Below are 18,373 nucleotides of genomic sequence, written 5' to 3' on the forward strand. Positions count from 1 at the left end.
TCAAAAAGGTGGCAGAGATGCCATTTTTGGGTGTTTTTTGACCTTTTGGAGACTCATATCTTGCCAAAATTTCTTTCCCGGACACCAGTAGTCGTGATTTTCCATGCTGAATCCAAAAATCCAAACCATTCCTCATTTGGAGCTCTAGAATTTTAGCGCCGCGCACCCTGGGAGAAAAACCCTGTTTTTTGCACAAAAAAATTCCAAAAACACAAAAATGCCCCAAATTTCTTGAAATTTGGGCTGGAGCTTCCTTATCATGTGCTATGCTGGGACAATGAAGCCTCGGCCAAGATTCCAAGCTGATCTTGCTCTTTTCACCTCTTTTGTCTCTTTGTCACCCTTTGACAAAATTCAAAACATGCTAGGTGCTGGAAACATGACATAGCAAGAGGGCATGCCTGCAACTCAATGAGGGTGTTTGGCTCATCTCTGACATGTTTGCCACTCCGGGGATGTCTCCTGGGACCCTGTTCTCCTGAAGCTGTATCACTGTGGGTCTCCTCCTCATACTCTGATGAAACTTTGGATGCCATTACTGTTGTTCTGCCAATTAAGCTGGTAGTTGCTCTGTCAATCTGCCACCAAGGGGACAATGAAACACGGAGTATTAGGAGGGGAATGATGAAATGGGAATAGGGTTTAAAGGGAGAGATTTGTTAGGGATTTGGGAGTAGTTTGGGTATAGCATTGATGGGGTAGGATTTGAAACACGTTGACAGCACTGTCACTGTAGCATAAACCCTAGGCTCATGATTTCTTTGTGTCTTCTTTGTTTGCTTTATAAAACTTTTTGCATTTGATTTATACTCCTAAAACCATGCTACTCCTTTCAAGTTCGATGCAAGAGTGGATGTAGGGTGTCTACCTTTCAAATTTGATGAGCATCCAAAAAAATTTAGGCAAATTAATTGTTTTCTGGGCTTTATATCTCTGTGCGTCACGCGCAATGCCCAGTGCGCCGCACCTATGGTGGATGTACACAGTGGACGGGCTCTGTGTGTGCCACGCCCAATGACTGTGTCACGCTCCTTGGTGTGTGCGCCGTGCGCCCTGAAATCACCCTAAGTCACTCCTAATCGTTTGACTCCTCAACCCTTCGACCATGCACATTTCTTTCACAGCCTTGCTTGCACAATAAGCTGGTCTTATGGTGATTTTGAGTTAAAAAAATAGTGGAGGAATAGGGAGAGGGTTTGGTAGTGATTTAGGGTGGGGTTTTAGGAAAAATGACCAAGGGGAGATTTGAAAAAAAAATGATAGGTGAGGGGAGTGAAAGCTTGGCACTAACAACACATTTTGACAACCCCAGCCATCGTTTTCTTGGTGATTTTCTTATGGTTGACCTTATGCTTTCAGGTGACATTCAAACATCTTCACAAACACCATATCCTTGATAACATTTGATGAACAGGTGAGGTCGTAAGGATTACCTATCGATTTGATAGCCTTCGCCAAAATTTGGGGTGGTTTGGCAATGTTTCTCGGCCCCTGGTCTGTGTGCGCCGTGCGCAATTCCCAATGTGTCGCACCTGTGTAAACCTTCAACTGTGGGCTGGATGCGTGTGCGCCACGCCCAGTGAGTGCGCCGCGCTCCTGGGTATGTGCGTCGCGCCCTCGAAAACCTGCTCCCACTCACTCAAATGCTCCAATCTCACACTCACACCTTTGCAATGTCTTCTCCAAGTCTTGTAATATCACAATGCCTTTGATTTGGATGAAAACATGTATATATAGCCTTGGAAGAGATGGGTTTAATTTTTGCTTCCTTGAAAACCCATTTTTCTAATGTTGTGTTTTTCACTTTTTTCACTGACTTTAAAACACACTGATTTTCACTTTCCCTTTGAAATTTTAGCTCAAATGATGAAATTTTCGGCACTCTTTGCAAGTATTGTATGACTGGACATTTGGCCGCGGAAATCATGACCGCATCTGAAAAAATCAACTGGCGACCTTTTTGGAAAATTTTGTCATCAATGACACTGTTTTTGACTTTTCTTCAAAACAGAGTTTTGAAGAACAATCGAAGTTTATCCACATGACGATGAAGCTCTCTGAACCATAGCTGTGTAAGGGCCTCCCTCTGGCCTGCATGGCTTTACTGGACATGTTTCAAAGACCAAATTGATGAATTCCTAGACTTAAACATAGAAAATGACTTTTGTCCTTTAAAGGACCAGACCTTAACTGTTATGGACTTTGGTGATTATTGACAAAAGACCTGAGCCAGCAGGAGCCAGACATGAGGGGAAATGACTAGCATGACCTTCTCCGTCAGATTATGGCATGCCCCTAGCGGAATGCAGCTGAGTGAATGGAGTGGGACACCTAAAAATGAAATGCATAAAGAGTTTTGATCTCTGACGGAGGAGTGACCAGACCGACTCTAAAAAAGGGATTGCAAGAGTTGATAGCTAGGTGCATAGGGTCGGGTGAACCGTGCATGGTTCGGAAACTAGGCAAGCATTTTTTGCGTACCGGACGATAAATGCGGTTGACTGCCCAGATTGGTGACTACAAGATGGATCAGGTCATCCTAGATTTGGGGTCGGATGTGAATGTGCTACCTAAATAAACTTGGGAACGCATGGGAAGGCCTGCACTACAATGGTCTCCTATTCAGTTATGGATGGCGAACCAACAGAAAATTTTTCCTATGGGGAGATTGCAAGGAGTCACTGTAGACATCGAAGGTGTGAACACCCAAACGAATTTTGAGGTAATAGAAATTGTGGATGATAGTAACATGTATCCTGCATTGTTAGGGATATACTGGGCCATGGATATGAATGGAATCATCAACCTCAAGAAACGGAAAATGATATTTGAGAAAAAATCTCTCCGCATAGTGGTTCCATTGGACCCAGCCGAAGGGGTGCGCTACACTAAGCCTGTGCGCGATGACGACAGTGATGATGAACTGGATTGTATCTACCAGTGCATAGCGCAGGATCATGATCGGGCGAATCCGACAGTGGATGGACAAATCTCATGGGAACGGGACAGTTCTTGCACGTTGGACTTAGATGAAGAAATGGAGCAATGGTAGAACTGATTGCATGAGGTAACAATGCTAAACTGTAATATGATCGTTAGATCACTATGCCACATAACAATAAAGTAAGGAAGTTGCCAACATATGCGTGGGTAGTGAATGAGGAGGGACCTGTAGACTATTACGAACTAGTGATTCTGGAACAAAAACAGTCGTGCACGACAACTATGAAAAGGAGGAATGTATGCCAAAAGGATGGAAGGTAGGGGCATGAACGATTTGGAGGACAAAGCAAGGTGAGCAACCATCAACAGCAGAAGATGCAGATGTATGTTGTGCAATCGAAGAGCTGATTACAAATCAAAAACTTGAAGTCATCGCAGCACCGCATTCTGATAGTCATTCGCAACAAAGCCAGCAGAAAAACAGGGGGGGATATGAACAACGTCCGTCTGAATGGGAATCTATGGATACCTGGGGTGTGGAAGGCTTATCAAACCAGCAGCAAAATGAGGGAGGCAAAGGGGATCTTCTTAATGCTGACGAAACCAAGAGGGCAAAAGCAACCCTCCAGACCGCAATTCGATGGTTGCAGAAAGCCATTCGATGCAGTAGTAGAAGTCTTTGCGAAGTGGATGAAGATTGGGCACAACTGAAAAGGAAATGCACGATGTTGAATGAAGAAATCAGTAAGATGAAAATCGGCGTCACATAAACGGACTGCGCGAACATGCAAATACAGGAACCAGGCTTAGCTAGGTCTACTTCGGCACTAGAACGAGCTGCAACCCTACTGACATGGTTGTGCCCACACCAGAAGAGGAGGGTATCAAGTACAACAGTGCACGAGGGGATAAAAAATACGAAGGTATGCGAAAGGTATCCGTAGCACAGGGTAGCAGGGGAGCTGAAATCTCACACCTGGGGTACGACCACCTGACTAGCCGTGGGAAACACAGTCTCAGCACCTCAAACAGTTGAAAGAAGGTGCGGGACTATAAACAAGTCAGCAGGCGGCCAACGCGAAAAAGGGGTTCCATGCAGGGTCATTCGGTTAGCAGGATTGTGCTTGCACCAAAGGGGAGGCGCTACTGCACGGGCCGATTGGGAGGTGACCGTTAACACCCCTATTTCTGACACGAAGTTCGAAGTACAGCAGAGAGGAGCGGGTGGCGGATCATTAAGACAGGAGGTCCAAGCTAGATATGAAAAGATTTGCTTCCAAGAAGGTATTAATAAACTAAGAATGGAGGGAAAGGTTACATTCAAATTCATGCGTTCCTATAAAAACCGGTGGACGACAGAGGAATATTTGAAATTTGAGCCAGTAAATACCACCAAGCACCCAACTACCAGATATCCCATGACTACTATGGCGAGAACCCAAGCACGGTTCGCGAAAGAGTTGTATCCGACCTAGGAAAAGCCAAATGCGGTGGTCGCGAGTCCTGAGGTTCCAAATTTCCCACACACACCGCGGCCTCGGAAGGACAAACAGACTATGGGGCTAGTCCGAGCATCACCATGACTCAGGAACTTATTAGTCGCCAACAAGGGAAAAGCCATCACCACTGAACCGGAGGAGGATGACGAAGATTTGCAAGCCCTAATCACTCAGATTGAAGCACAGGATGAGGAAGAAGAGGATGCATTCCAAGTACCTGCACTACCACCATATCTCACGCCAAGGAATGGGACGACCAAGATACCAAAGGACCTGGATGCGACACAAAGTATGCTTCAGACCCCACTTCTGCCAAATGACATAACGTTTGATGGGTTGTCGCTCAGCCGAGTACTGAGTATCAAGTTCAAGGATTGGGATCTTTCGAATAGCGAGAAGTTCCCCCACTTAGCTGATGATCAATTGTTGCCGCGGAAGTGGTTACGGGGTGTGGAGCAGGCAAGATTACTCAATATGAGGTGGATACCCCACTACCACCATGCGGCCATCACCATTTTCGTTATCCAATATTTACTATGCCTAGTACATAATGGCTATCTTTGGTTGGAAGATCTGATTCCCATCACAGCCGATTTAGTACACGGAATTACCCACCTACCAATTAAGGGGAACGACCCAACAGACATAGCCGGAACAAGTAGCGATGTGGGTCTCACAGAAGTAGTGAAGGCTAAATATAAGTTGGAGAAGCGAAAGCATGGATATGTCATAGCCAACATCAAAGACTGAGGGGTGTGAGTCACCACCCAGCTACTGGCCAGTAAACTCATGAGGAAATGTCGCGCAGAGGAGGTGCCAGCCCCTATCATTGCACTTGTGGAACAGTGTGCAGAGGGGGTTCAATTCAACTGGGTGCAATTTCTATGAGATGATTTTTTAACCAATTGTAAGGAAGCACAGGAGAAAGGTAAAACTTTCCATTATGAGTGGTTGCTACTATCAATCCTTCTGGTTGCAGGAGAACTGCCGTAGGGTAGCCAGTTTCCCAGCATTAAGAAGAATCTACCTGAAGAAATACAATATACCTCGCTATGGGCTACAAAGGACGCCAGGAGGATTCGTGCGATCAAGGTCTTTTGGACATTCATGGAGGCGAGTATCCAGACATGGATCCCTCACAGACCATGGTTATCCCCAACAATATATAACACTTTGCAAAGCACGGTCAAGTTTAAAGTGGACATGCACAACCTCTATATCCGAGCATGGAAGGATCCACAAAAAACATGGGTAAAGGTGTCATTCGTCACAACGAACGATGCAATTTACGAGGTACTGGCAGCATGGCCTCTAAAGTGGTGCACCCCAGACATGGCCGCATTAAAATAGATGGCCGCACAACAGAAAAAGAAGGAAATCCAATTGTGACTCACTCAACTAGTGGAAAGGACACATCAGGGACAAAAGGCAGCTTCACAACAAGAGGCAACCAAAGAAGTAATCATCGAAGAAACCAGGGATAATCAGGCAATGTCCTTGGAACCGGACATGCAGAAGGACATAGAGATGCAAGGATGCATGGATCTTCGCACAAAATTGACCCAAGCTAAGAGGCCATGCATCAAGGAGTCGCCATAGACACACAAAAAGTCCAAGATAGTAAAGACTTTGGAGAAAGAATTTCTTGATAGCAGCAATCCAACATGCAAGGTCACTACAGGTGCGTTGGAGGAATTAATGACAGAGTAGACAACTATGTTGGGGGAGCTCAGAGCGCAGCTACAGGCATTATAGGTGTGACCCCTAGGAGGACTGATCCCCAACTTAGAAGATGACACTGTTGCATCCGAAAATATTGTGCTCACCCACACACTCAATACTTTAATGTTGCTAGCAGGCACGATTCTCGTAGAAACCAAGGGTGAAATATGAATTTGGGGTTTGAATTTGGCCGTCATCCCTAGAGAAACCATCTACCAACTACAGGATAGGGTAACTGCTGAGCTTTGTGCTAAGGAAGGCTGCACCCTCCAAATCGTAATGGAGCATAAGGAAAATTTGGAGGGGGTCAGTCTACAGTGCAATGACTTGATTGCACACAATTAGGTAGTGGAACAGGCCGTGGTCGAGTCTTGTGGCAAGGTTCCAGAGTTGGCTGTCCTAGTGGAACTTCCCATAACTTACAAAATTCATCACATGGTCGCAGGATTCCGTACAACCCAAGAGGAGGCCGCGAAAGCTCAGTGGGAGTTAAATTTACAAATTGCGGAGCTCAAACTGAAGGCGTAGCCCTGCACACCCCCGGAAGTTTGAGAGCAGTGTTGTAGCGAACTTCAAGCCGGATTAGCAGTAATAAAGTGCACGATCCAAGACTGTTCGGGATTGCTAGATCAATCCCTCCTTACGCTCACATACCTCCAGGAAGATCCAATGCTACAGCAAGTAGAGACAGAAGCACGGGAGTAATAGAAGGCTTATGACGAAGTCCGGGGGACTGTACAAACATTTGCCATCACGCAGTGATTGGCCATCATGAGGGAGGTCCAAGGACTCAAGGCACAAGTTGATGCTGCTCGGCAAAAGGAAGTAGTGCTTAGAGAGCGCATCTAGCCTTGGCTTGATGAGGCATTCACAGTCTCCACCAACATCGAGGAAAATTTAGCACACATGTAGGCAGTATATGAAGATGGCCAAGCAACTGCAATTGATACGGATGCATTGGCGGCTCGTGTAGAACAGGTACAGCAGTTGGCAGAGGAAGTTTTTGTAAGTGTAAGCAACGTGCAGAAGTTGCTGAATGACCTCCGCGTGAAGATTACCGCACCAACTGAGTGACTCGGGACGAGTCACGATGATTGTGTTGGGGGCCTATTGGGTAGCAGGGGCTCCGCGAAACAGTTTTGGGGCTTAAAGTACACAATTTTGGGTAATAGTATGGGAAAGGGTCCGCGAAGTGCGTGGAGCGCGAATTGTAATGAGTTGAGTCAAAGGGTTTTCCGCCTGAAAATAATGTAAGAAAATAGAAAGTGAGTCGGTCTGCCCATGTTTCACGGACCATGGAAATGTATAAATAGAGCAAGGCTCTATGATTAGAGGCAGTTCTTAGTTTTGGTTGAATTTTATTGTTACAGGTTTATGAAGGCAACTCTATGTCTGTAAGTTTGAGTCGAGGGTGTTGGTGGATAGGTAGAGGCTCTGCAGCTGTGTGCGCAGAGGCCTGGTGGAGTCCATAGCTGTGTGCGCGGACCCCTACAGCTGAGTGCACAGGACGGATCTAGTTGTACTAAGTAAAGGAATTAATAAAAGATAAGTTGATTCGGTAACATTGTGTTGGCTCTGAAATAATGTGTATCTACTAGCAGATCTGAATGGCTATATAGTTTTTATGTTTCTGATATAAGCACGCTAAGTTTAACTGTTAAGATCTATATATTTATGTATGAGTGTGCACACTGGTTATTACTACTAAATGTTGCTTAAAAGACCTTGAGAATTAATTCTGATCTATATTAAATCCATCTAACTAATAAGATACGAAAGTAAGGGGCGTGGATCTACGCGAAGACCAGATCTCTGTGCAGAGTAGCGCAGAACGGTGCACGACCCTCCATACCACATTCAGACATCCCAAGGGTGCGGAAACCTAGTTCCAACACCCTCCCATACTACCTTGGGTGAGACTTCAGTCCGCACTCCACGGATTGTTGCTGAAAGGGCTGGTAGTGCAAGATTTGTTCGGCTAAACCACTGCTAAACTTGGGTCAGGCCCATACAAGCCAACAATGTTGACAGGGTGCTCAAACTATTAGAGGAGAAACAATTATATGCAAAGAGATCCAAATGTTTCTTTGGAGTACAATATGTGGAATATCTATGTCATATTGTATCTCATGAAGGTGTTAAGGTAGACCCTAGAAAAATTAAAGCCATTAAGGAATGGAAAATCCCCACATCCATAAAGCATCTGCGAGGATTTCTCATGTTGACAGGGCATTATCACAAGTTTGTTAAGAATTATTGGAGAATAGAAGCACCTCTAACAACATTATTGAAGAAAGATGCATTTTCATGGACTCCAGAAGCAACAAAGGCCTTCGAACATCTTAAAGAGGCAATGTGCCAAACACTGGTCTTAGCTACGCCGGACTTCACAAAAACCTTTATTGTGGAATGTGATGCTTCAAGAAATGGAATTGGTGTTGTTTTAATGCAAGATGAAAGACCCATTGCTTTCGAAATTCATCCAATCAAAGAAAAGTATTGACACAAAGCTATTTACGAGAAGGAAATGTTGGCAATACTACATGCACTTAAGAAATGGCGACCCTACCTAATGGGAAGACACTTCAAGGTAAAAACGAATCATGATAGTCTTAAATACATTTTAGAACAAAGTTTATCCTCTAAAGAGCAACAAAAATGGGTCACAAAGATGTTGGGTTATGACTTTGAAATCATCTACAAAAAAGGGAAGAAAAATGTTGTGGCAGATGCACTCTCAATAAAGGATGAGGATGTGGAAGCATTGTTGTGTGCCATTTCTATTATGCAACCAGATTGGATAAATGAAGCAAGGGATGAATGGAAGAATGACGAAGAAGCGTGGGAACTCATTCAAAAGTTACAACAAGATCCCAATACATTTGATACATTTAGTTGGAAAAATGATTCGTTATGGTACAAAGATCGCTTATACCTATGTAAGAATTGCCAACTCAAACAAAAGATTCTTATGGAATTGCACACTTCTCTCTTAGGAGGGCACTCAGGATTTTTAAAAACTTACCACAAGGTTAAGAAGGAATTTTTTTTGGATGGCCTTAAATTGGATATTCAAAAGATTATGGCAGAATGTTTGGTTTTCCAACAAAATAGGTCTATTACAACCTTTATCCATCCCAAGCCAACGTTGGGAGGAGGTTTCAATGGATTTTATCACAGGTTTACCCAAGTCCGAAGGAAAGAGTGTCATCATGGTGGTAGTTGACAGAATTACCAAGTATGCACACTTTTGTGCATTATCGCATCCATTTAAAGCCAATATAGTTTCTATTGCATTTATGGAAACAATTCAAAAGATACATGGAAACCCAAAGATTATTGTAAGTGACAGAGTGCCTATTTTCACAGGAAATTTTTGGACATAATTATTTTCTTGTCTCGGTACTCAATTAGCTCATAGCTCATCTTATCGTCCTCAATCTGATGCCAATCAAACTGATATAGTAAACACATGTTTGGAAGGATATCTTCATTTCTTTTTATCTGATAAATAGACACAATGGGTCAAATGATTGCCTCTGGCTAAATGGTGGTATAACTAAATGGTGGTATAACACTTCCTTCCATACTGCAACAAAATGACCCCATTTATGGCACTTTATGGATATCATCCACCATCCATCACATCATATTTAAGAGAAAATTCTAAGGTTCAAGCAATGGAACATCACATTGAGCATCAACAACAAATTCTCCAACTCTTAAAGGATAACCTCACGTTGGCACAGAATAGAATGAAACAACAAGAAGATCAACATCGTAGCAAAAGAAGTTTTGATGTAGGTGATTGGGTATTCCTACGGATACAACCATATAAAAAAATGTCCCTCAAGCAAGCTAAGAAGGATAATAAATTATCACAAAAGTATTATGGTCCATACAAGGTGTTGCAAAAGATTGGTACTATGGGATACAAATTGGAGCTTCCTGCAACTTCCCGAGTGCACCCATTTTTCCATGTTTCATGTTTAAAGAAGGTTATAGGTGACAAGCTCCTAGTTTAAACAATATTGTCAGAACTTGATGAGGAAGAAAACATCATATTGGAACGAGAAGCAGTCACAGAAACAAGAACTCGACAGTTGCGAAATCAATCAATTTCGAAGTATCTCAACTAGTGGAAGAACTTATCCGCTGAAGATTCCACATGGGAGGATGAGAGTTTTATACGTAATCATCCAGAACTACTCAAGCGTTGAGGACAATGCTTTTCGGAAGGAGAGGGGCATGTTAGGTCCCAATAATACTAGTGATTCTACCATTACTATTTTCATTGTAGCCCTTATTGTTATTATTGTGCCCCTATTGTCCCCATATTGTTATTAGTGTGCCCCATAGAAACCCACTATTGTTATTGTTGTGCCCTTATGTTATTACTGTTATGTCGGCTTGATTATATTATGACCCCTTAGACTCCTATATATAGAAGGGAGGTTTAGTCATTTGTATCATCCAAGAATTGTTCATGTGTGTAATGTAAAGGGGGTTGCCCCCTCGACGAGGCTAAATTCTAAGGTGTTGATCTATCTTTTATATCTTTTTGTGAGCTGGTTTTATAACACTGATCAACACAAAACCACATTCAACTACCCATGGGGGACTTTTTCCTATCGAAAGCTCCCATTCGGTTTGAAGAACATTGGTCCAAATTTTCAACGAGAAATGTCATGCATTTCACGAGATCAAGCATATTGTGCAACCTTATTTGGATGACTTGTCAGCTCATTCACTAAGACGGGAAGACCATCCAATGCATTTGAGAGCAATATTTATCATATGTCGTCATTACAATATTTGCTTGAATCCACATAAGTGTGTTTTCTGTGTGAAATCTAGTTGATTGCTAGGATTTGTCATTTCAAAGGAAGGCATTTGTGTCGATCCATTGAAGGTTGAGGCTATTTTTAATTTGCCTCCTTCTTCCAATCTTCACCAACTCCAAATTTTGCAAGGGAAAGTAAACTTTCTATGTCGATTTATCCAGAACTACGCTGAGTTGACTAAAGGTTTTACTTGACTTTTGAAAAAGGGCATCTCATTTATCTGGGATGAAGTGGCTCAAAAGGCCTTTGATGCACTTAAATATGCATTGACCCATACACCATTGTTGCATCCTCCCGATTATCACCGAGATTATTTTTATACTTAGTCGCGTTCGATGCACCATTAGCATGGTTCAAGTTGTCCAATGTTTCCATCACTACAATTTATTGTCAAAAACCACTGTGATTTCTGATTTCAACCCCATGGTTTACATTCTTACCATACAATTGTTGGGGGAAAGTATTCCAAATGGATAGTCATCCTACAAGAATTTGATTTGGAATTTATTAAATCCAAATCTATGAAATCATTGGCATTTGCTAAACTATTGTGTGACTTTCCCCATACTGAACTGAAAATGTGGCAGAGGATTCTCTTCAAGATGAATATCTCTTTCTAATCAGTACTTTATATCCCTGGTATGGAGATATCATCATTTATCTTCAGACCTAGACATTTCGGCCAGAATTGAGTCAAACTTATCATCGTTGTATCTCATATCAATCCCAGCAATACAATATTGTTGGCGATATAATTTATCATCTTGGTGCCGATTCTATTTTCCGACGATGTTTAACTCACAAGGAAGCCAAAAAGGAATTAAATGACTTCCATTCTAGAGTTTGTGGTGATCATATGTCAGGGTTTTCCACTGCTCAAAAGATCCTGCGCATAGGGTATTTCTAGCCTTCTATGTTTAAAGATTGTATAATTGTGGTCCATAATGCCATAATTGTCAAATCTATGATAAAAAAATGCGTGCACATCCAACTCCTCTTCACCCAATAATTTTTGTCGGTCCTTTTTCTAAATGGGGCATTGATTTTCTTACATGTAACCCTCACTTGGTCGGGGGGCATGGGTACATTATCCTTGCGGTAGATTATTTTACAAAATGGGCCAAGGTGATGCCTACATATAAGGATGATGGTGAAACAACATCCATTTTCGTGTTCAATCATATAATTGCTCGGTTTGGAGTTCCATAAGCCATCTTCACGGACCATGGTATCCATTTTTGAAACTATATAATGATCGATCTTACCACGAAGCTAGGCCTGTGTCATGACAGTTCTACTCCTTATTACCTACAGGAAAATGGCCAAGTGGAAGTTGTTAACAAGGTTTTAACCAACATGATTAAATGGATTATCGGGACTCATAAACGAGATTGGCATCTAATGCTTTATCCATCCTTGTGGGCATATCGTACCACAACAAAAACTTCAACTGGTTTTACTCCTTTCCAGCTTGTCTACGACATGGAAGCAGTTCTACCGATTGAATGGGAGATCCTTCTTTGAAACTGGAAATTGAATTATTACCAACCATTTCTATTGAGGAAGAATGTTTCTTATACTTAGCACATCTTGATGAGACTTACCATGATGTTGCATTATCTAGTGAGGCCCAAAAGAAACGAGTTGAAGCACAATATGATCAGAATGTAAAACCTCGTTCCTAATGTAGAAGGTGATTTAGTCTTGGTCTATGATCAAGAGCACGATGGTCTATGTCCCTTATATTGTAAAACGTGCATTAACAAAAGGGGCCTATGAATTAGTTGATTATGATGAAATTCCTTTGGGAAAGCCCATAAATGGTCTTTACCTAAAGAGATATTATGCTTAGATTGTTCAGTGAAACATTTGTATATTATTGTACCATAGTTTATGTGTGACATTTTTTAGCAGATTTTTGCGATTTTTCGCTACTTCTCCTACTCATCTTGTGTTACACTTGATTTTTAGATTTTGACATTCCTTCAGACTTACATTGGCTTCGTTGATGGTGCTAGTCTGTTATGAAACCAACTCACAAAAAGATAGAAAAGAAAGATCAACACCTTAGAAATCAACCTCTTCGAGGGGGAAACCTCCTTTACATTACACAAATGAACAATTCTTGGATGATACAAATGACAAGACCTCCTTTCTATATATAGGAGTCAAAGGGGTCATAATATAATCAGAGTTGACATAAGAATAATAATGTAAAGGCACAACAATAACAATAGTGGGGTTCTATGGGGCACAATAATAACAATATGGGTACTACATGGGCACAACAATATAATAAGGGGGTTTCACTAATAAAAATAAGGGGTTACACTAGTATTATAGGGACCTAACATGCCCCTCTCCTTCAAAAAGTGTTGTCCTCAATGCTTGAGTAGTTATGGATGCTTTTGTATAAAATTATCATCCTTCCATGTGGAATCTTTAGCGATTAAGTTCTTCCACTTGATGAGATACTCTGAAATTGATCGATTTCGTAGTTTTCAATTTCTCGGTTCTGTGACTGCTTCAAGTTCCAATATGATTTTTCCTTCATTGTCAAGTTTTGTGAATATTGTTTGAACTTGGATCTTCTGCAACTTTTGAATGAGTTCCCACCCTGCTTCATCATTATTCCATTCATCCCTTGCTTTGTTTATCGAATTTGGTTGGATAATTATACCAACCTCTAGCATTTCTGCAACCATACATTCAATTTCACTCGTTTGGGAATATGGATATTTGTAAGGCCTAATGTTTGGGGGAAGACTTCCTGGAATCAAATGAATAGCATGATCATGATCAAGAATAGGTGGGAGGCCTTTGGGAGTTTCAAATACCTTGGAATGATTGCCCACGACTTTTTAGATATCTAGAGAAATAGATGATTTCGATGTGGGAACCTCTAGCGAACATAATTGTGCAATTATGCCTTGTTCTTTCTTTAGAAACTTTGTCATTTCGTTAGAGCTAATTATCTTCCCCGATTTCCCTGTTATACCCCTTAATTCAACTTCCTCTCCTTTTGAAGAAAATTTGATGAAAAGTTCTTGAAAATTAAAATCTATTATACACAAGGATTGTAGCCATTGGACTCCTAGTACAACATCAACACCACCCATTGGAATGGAAAGCATTGGGCTATTCAATACATATTCTCCCATGGATAGCTTGATATTATGGCACTTTCTAGAGAAATTTATGGTTCCTCCACTTTTAACCATCACTTGACACTCTGGTGCTAGATATAGGAAGAAATTCAATTCCTTGGCTATCTTTTAATGAATAAAATTATGGGTACTACCCAAATCAATCAACACTATTACCTTTTTCTTCTTGACATGTCCTTCTATCTTGAGAGTTTGAGGAGTGGTAATTCCTGTCAATGCATTACAAGATATGGTCAGATTCATTTATTCTTTCTCTGGGGTTGGTTCCTAGTGAGTATCCTTTTCTTCTGACATTTATTGATCGCTTTCTTCTTGATATTTCACTGCTTGAACCTTCTTCTTCTTGATATGTCCTTCTATCTTGAGAGTTTGAGGAGTGGTAATTCCTACCAATGTAGTACAAGATATGGTCGGATTAATTTCTTCTTTCTCTAGGGTTGGTTCTTGGTGTATATCCTCTTATTTTAATGTTTCTTGATCCTTTTCTTCCTCCTCTTCACAATCTATGTAAAATAATTTCTTCTTAGCACACTTATGACCTTTAATGTATTTTCTATCACAATTGTAACAAAGCCCTTTTGCTCTTTTTTCTTCCAATTGTTGTGGTGTCAACCTTGTAGGTTGTGGAAGGCTAGGAGAAACAACACTTCCATCTTTATAGTTGTGAGTGGTAGACTTCCTTGTTGCCATAATTTTTCTTTCCACTTTTCTTGCCAACCTGTATGCCTTCTCCAATGAATCAGGTTCCCAAAAGCAAACCTCATGTTGGATGTTATCTTTTAAAGTCCCTATGAAGAAATCAATCCTCTGCTTCTCTGGAATATCATTTACCCTTATATTCAATTTTTGGAATTCCTCAATGTGCTCTACCATTGAACCCTTTTGTTTGAGATTTATCAATTGGCTAAAGAAGGTGTTGCTCTTTGTATCCTCATAATGTGCTATCATTTCCTCCGTGAAAATTGACCAAGTGACAAGTGCTTTACGAGAACAAAGCCCTCTATACCATACAAACTAATTTGTTTCTAAATATAAAGATGCAATACATACCTTTTGTAATAGTTGCACATCATGTAGATCAAAATATTGCTCCATCTGTAGTATCCATGTTACCGGATCCTTGCCATCAAACTTCCTCATATCTCTTTTTCTTTCTTTTAGGAGCTCGATCTTGAAACGAATGTAAATCTGTAGTTTCAAATCTCCAAATTCTGAAATTACGACTTGCGGTAGCCCTCTGCATCCTCTTTCCAATGCCACTAGTCTGATCAGAATTGGATTCTCCAAGAAAGAGTTATGCCCAATCTCCCAAGATGACCTGATTATATACTTTTTCAAAAAATCGAACTTGTACGATGTTCCACGTGTCATTGTTTCAAACTTCGGACTTGAAACTAATACACAAAAAACTACAATCCACCCTCTTTTTGTAACTTCTTACGAAATTTCAATCTGATGCTCAGAGAGAAAGTTATGATGATTTTCCCAAGGTCACCTATTTGGGATGTAATTCGGGAGCCTACAAAAACCCTAAATTTCTTGGATCATATCTCTGAAAATATAGCGAGACAAGATCTGAAATTCGGACCTGAGCTTCAAAAAAATTTTGGAGTCTGAACCTTTGTAGAACAAAATTTATAGCGAAAATGACACGATGACCTATTTGAGATGGACTTCTCAAGCTTTCAAAAACCCTAACTTCATTAGATCATATCTCCAAAAATATAGCGAGAAAATATCTGAAATTCGGACCGAAGGGAACCTGTCTCAAATGGGGTTTTTGTGAAGCGTCTGAAACTTCGTAGCAAAAATGTTATAGCGAAAATTCCACAATGACCTGTTTAGAGCAACGAAACCTTAGAATCCAAAGCTCTGATACCAAATTTTATTACACCGGCTCACAAAAAGATAGAAAAGAAAGATCAACACCTTAGAAATCAGCCTCTTCGAGGGGGAAACCTCCTTTACATTACACAAATGAATAATTCTTGGATAATGCAGATGACAAGACCTCCTTTCTATATATAGGAGTCTAAGGGGTCATAATATAATCAAAGCTAACATAAGAATAATAATGTAAAGGCACAAAAATAACAATAGTGGGTTTCTATGGGGCACAATAATAACAATATGGGTACTACATGGGCACAACAATATAGTAAGGGGGTTGCACTAATAAAAATAAGGGGTTACACTAGTAGTATAGGGACCTAACATAGTTGTAGTACTTGGAATTTGTCTTCTGCAACCTAGGTCATTTATTCACCAACTCGTGAGTTAGTTTCTATTCATGGGATATGCCTCAGTTGAACAACGAACAATATTGCAGAATATAACGCAGTGATTGAGCTATTATCTGATGTCATTGCATTTGGCATTCGTTGGTTGATCTTTAGGTTAGATTCGCAACTCGTGGTATTACATTTAAATCATTTTATTCAGTTAGAAGTGCTTCCATGTTAAGGATGTTTTTGCGGGTTCGCCTCTTCGAAAGGGAATTTGATTATATTGAGTATCAACATATTCCGAGAAATTTAAACACATTAACATATGCATTAGTTAATTATGTGTTAAATTGGCACTTGTAAAACATTTGTAAATAAATCAATGCAATATTCATTCATATATTGTACAAGATAGATAGAAATAGAATTAGTAGTTTTCATTAGATAAGATTCTATAAATAGTGTGCCTTTTACAAAAAATCTCATCAAAAAGACATGAGGCCCCATGACCTTTATTTTCCAAACATGTTGATACATCATCAAAAATAAAAAATCTAGCCCTCAAACTAGTGACTACCCATGATGATGATTATGGTAGCATACAATAACATGAGCTACTCGTCGTAGAAAACAACTAATAGGTCCAAGAACCCCTGTAGTATGCCTCTGGTAGCGGAGAGGCAAATCATCTATCACGACATTCGAGATGTCCAAAGTCAACATCTCAAGGTTGTGCTCTATCTCTATCAGTGTCTCTGTCGCATCCAGGTTATGTACTATGGGAGCAACTGGCTTCTCACCACGTCGATCATATCTACGTAATTCAGTTGGTCTCACTGGGGCCACATCTCCATGTTCATTTTAGATAATTAGTTTTGGATTCCAAAAATAACAAAAAATGAAAAAAATCTTATGTTTGACCACCATGATTTCAGAAGATGGCACATCAAACATCATTATTCATGGAAAAGGGGCTACCCACATGATCATGATGAAGAATACTTTGAAAGAGTTGATGTTGTAACACTAGTTAAGAGTTTAAGGAGTCAAGCTTAACCACTAGTAGGATATCAGGATATGTTATAACGAAACCACTAGGAGGAAAAAGGGGTCTATTCTATTCGAGTGCATTTTGTTGCATAGATAAACATAGTAGTTGAAAATTGATAGGGAGAGAGAAAAAATATAGGGTTTGTGATTAGTAGCATCCCACATACCAAAAGTACTAACATCCATTTCCATTTAGAGAAAGTGGGAGAAAAGCAGCCTCACCTTCAAGTTGGGTTTTCTCTTGAAAGGGTTTCCTAGGTCATATCTTGTGTTATTATGGTTGTGAGTAATTTATTTTTTGTATGTTCTCTATTTTCTTCATTTTCTATATTACATTTATAAAAAAATTAACTTAATAAATATATAACTCTAATGAAAATAACTCTCATAATATAGATTTCATATTTTTAGTATAAATTTATCATATTTGTTGCAATGAGCTATTTAGTGGAATATCCATGGAAATTTTGGATCATATTATTATCAAATCAATTTTCTTTGGGTATATTGTGGGGAGTTGCAAGGAATCCAAGTATGTTAAACCAAAAATCATAAAACCACATCCATGGCTGACAAATTTGTTAATAACCTTCAAGATCCTACAAATGAGAGGTTTAAATGGTTGGAAGCATAGGTCATAGATATAAATCGTAATGTGAACCTCCTCATGGTGTCCTTGACAAATAAGCTCAAGATATTCAAAGAAGATAGGGTTTCTAACATGGAGGTCGGATCAGATGGGAAATCAATAGATTAAGAAGAACCAAAGAGGAAATTTAAGAAATAACCTAAAAAGGATCAACCTAGTTTGAGTGTTGTGAATAATTCATAATCCTTATTCAATATGGAAGAAAAGGTCGACATCAAGCCATATCAAGGTCATATTGATGCTCTAAATTTAAATTACTGGATGCAAAAGGTAG

This window comes from Pinus tabuliformis, chromosome 1_1 (genome assembly GCF_031772625.1).
Source record: "Pinus tabuliformis cultivar Carrire ecotype Pingquan chromosome 1_1, CPIR1, whole genome shotgun sequence".
Lineage (NCBI taxonomy): Eukaryota > Viridiplantae > Streptophyta > Pinopsida > Pinales > Pinaceae > Pinus > Pinus tabuliformis.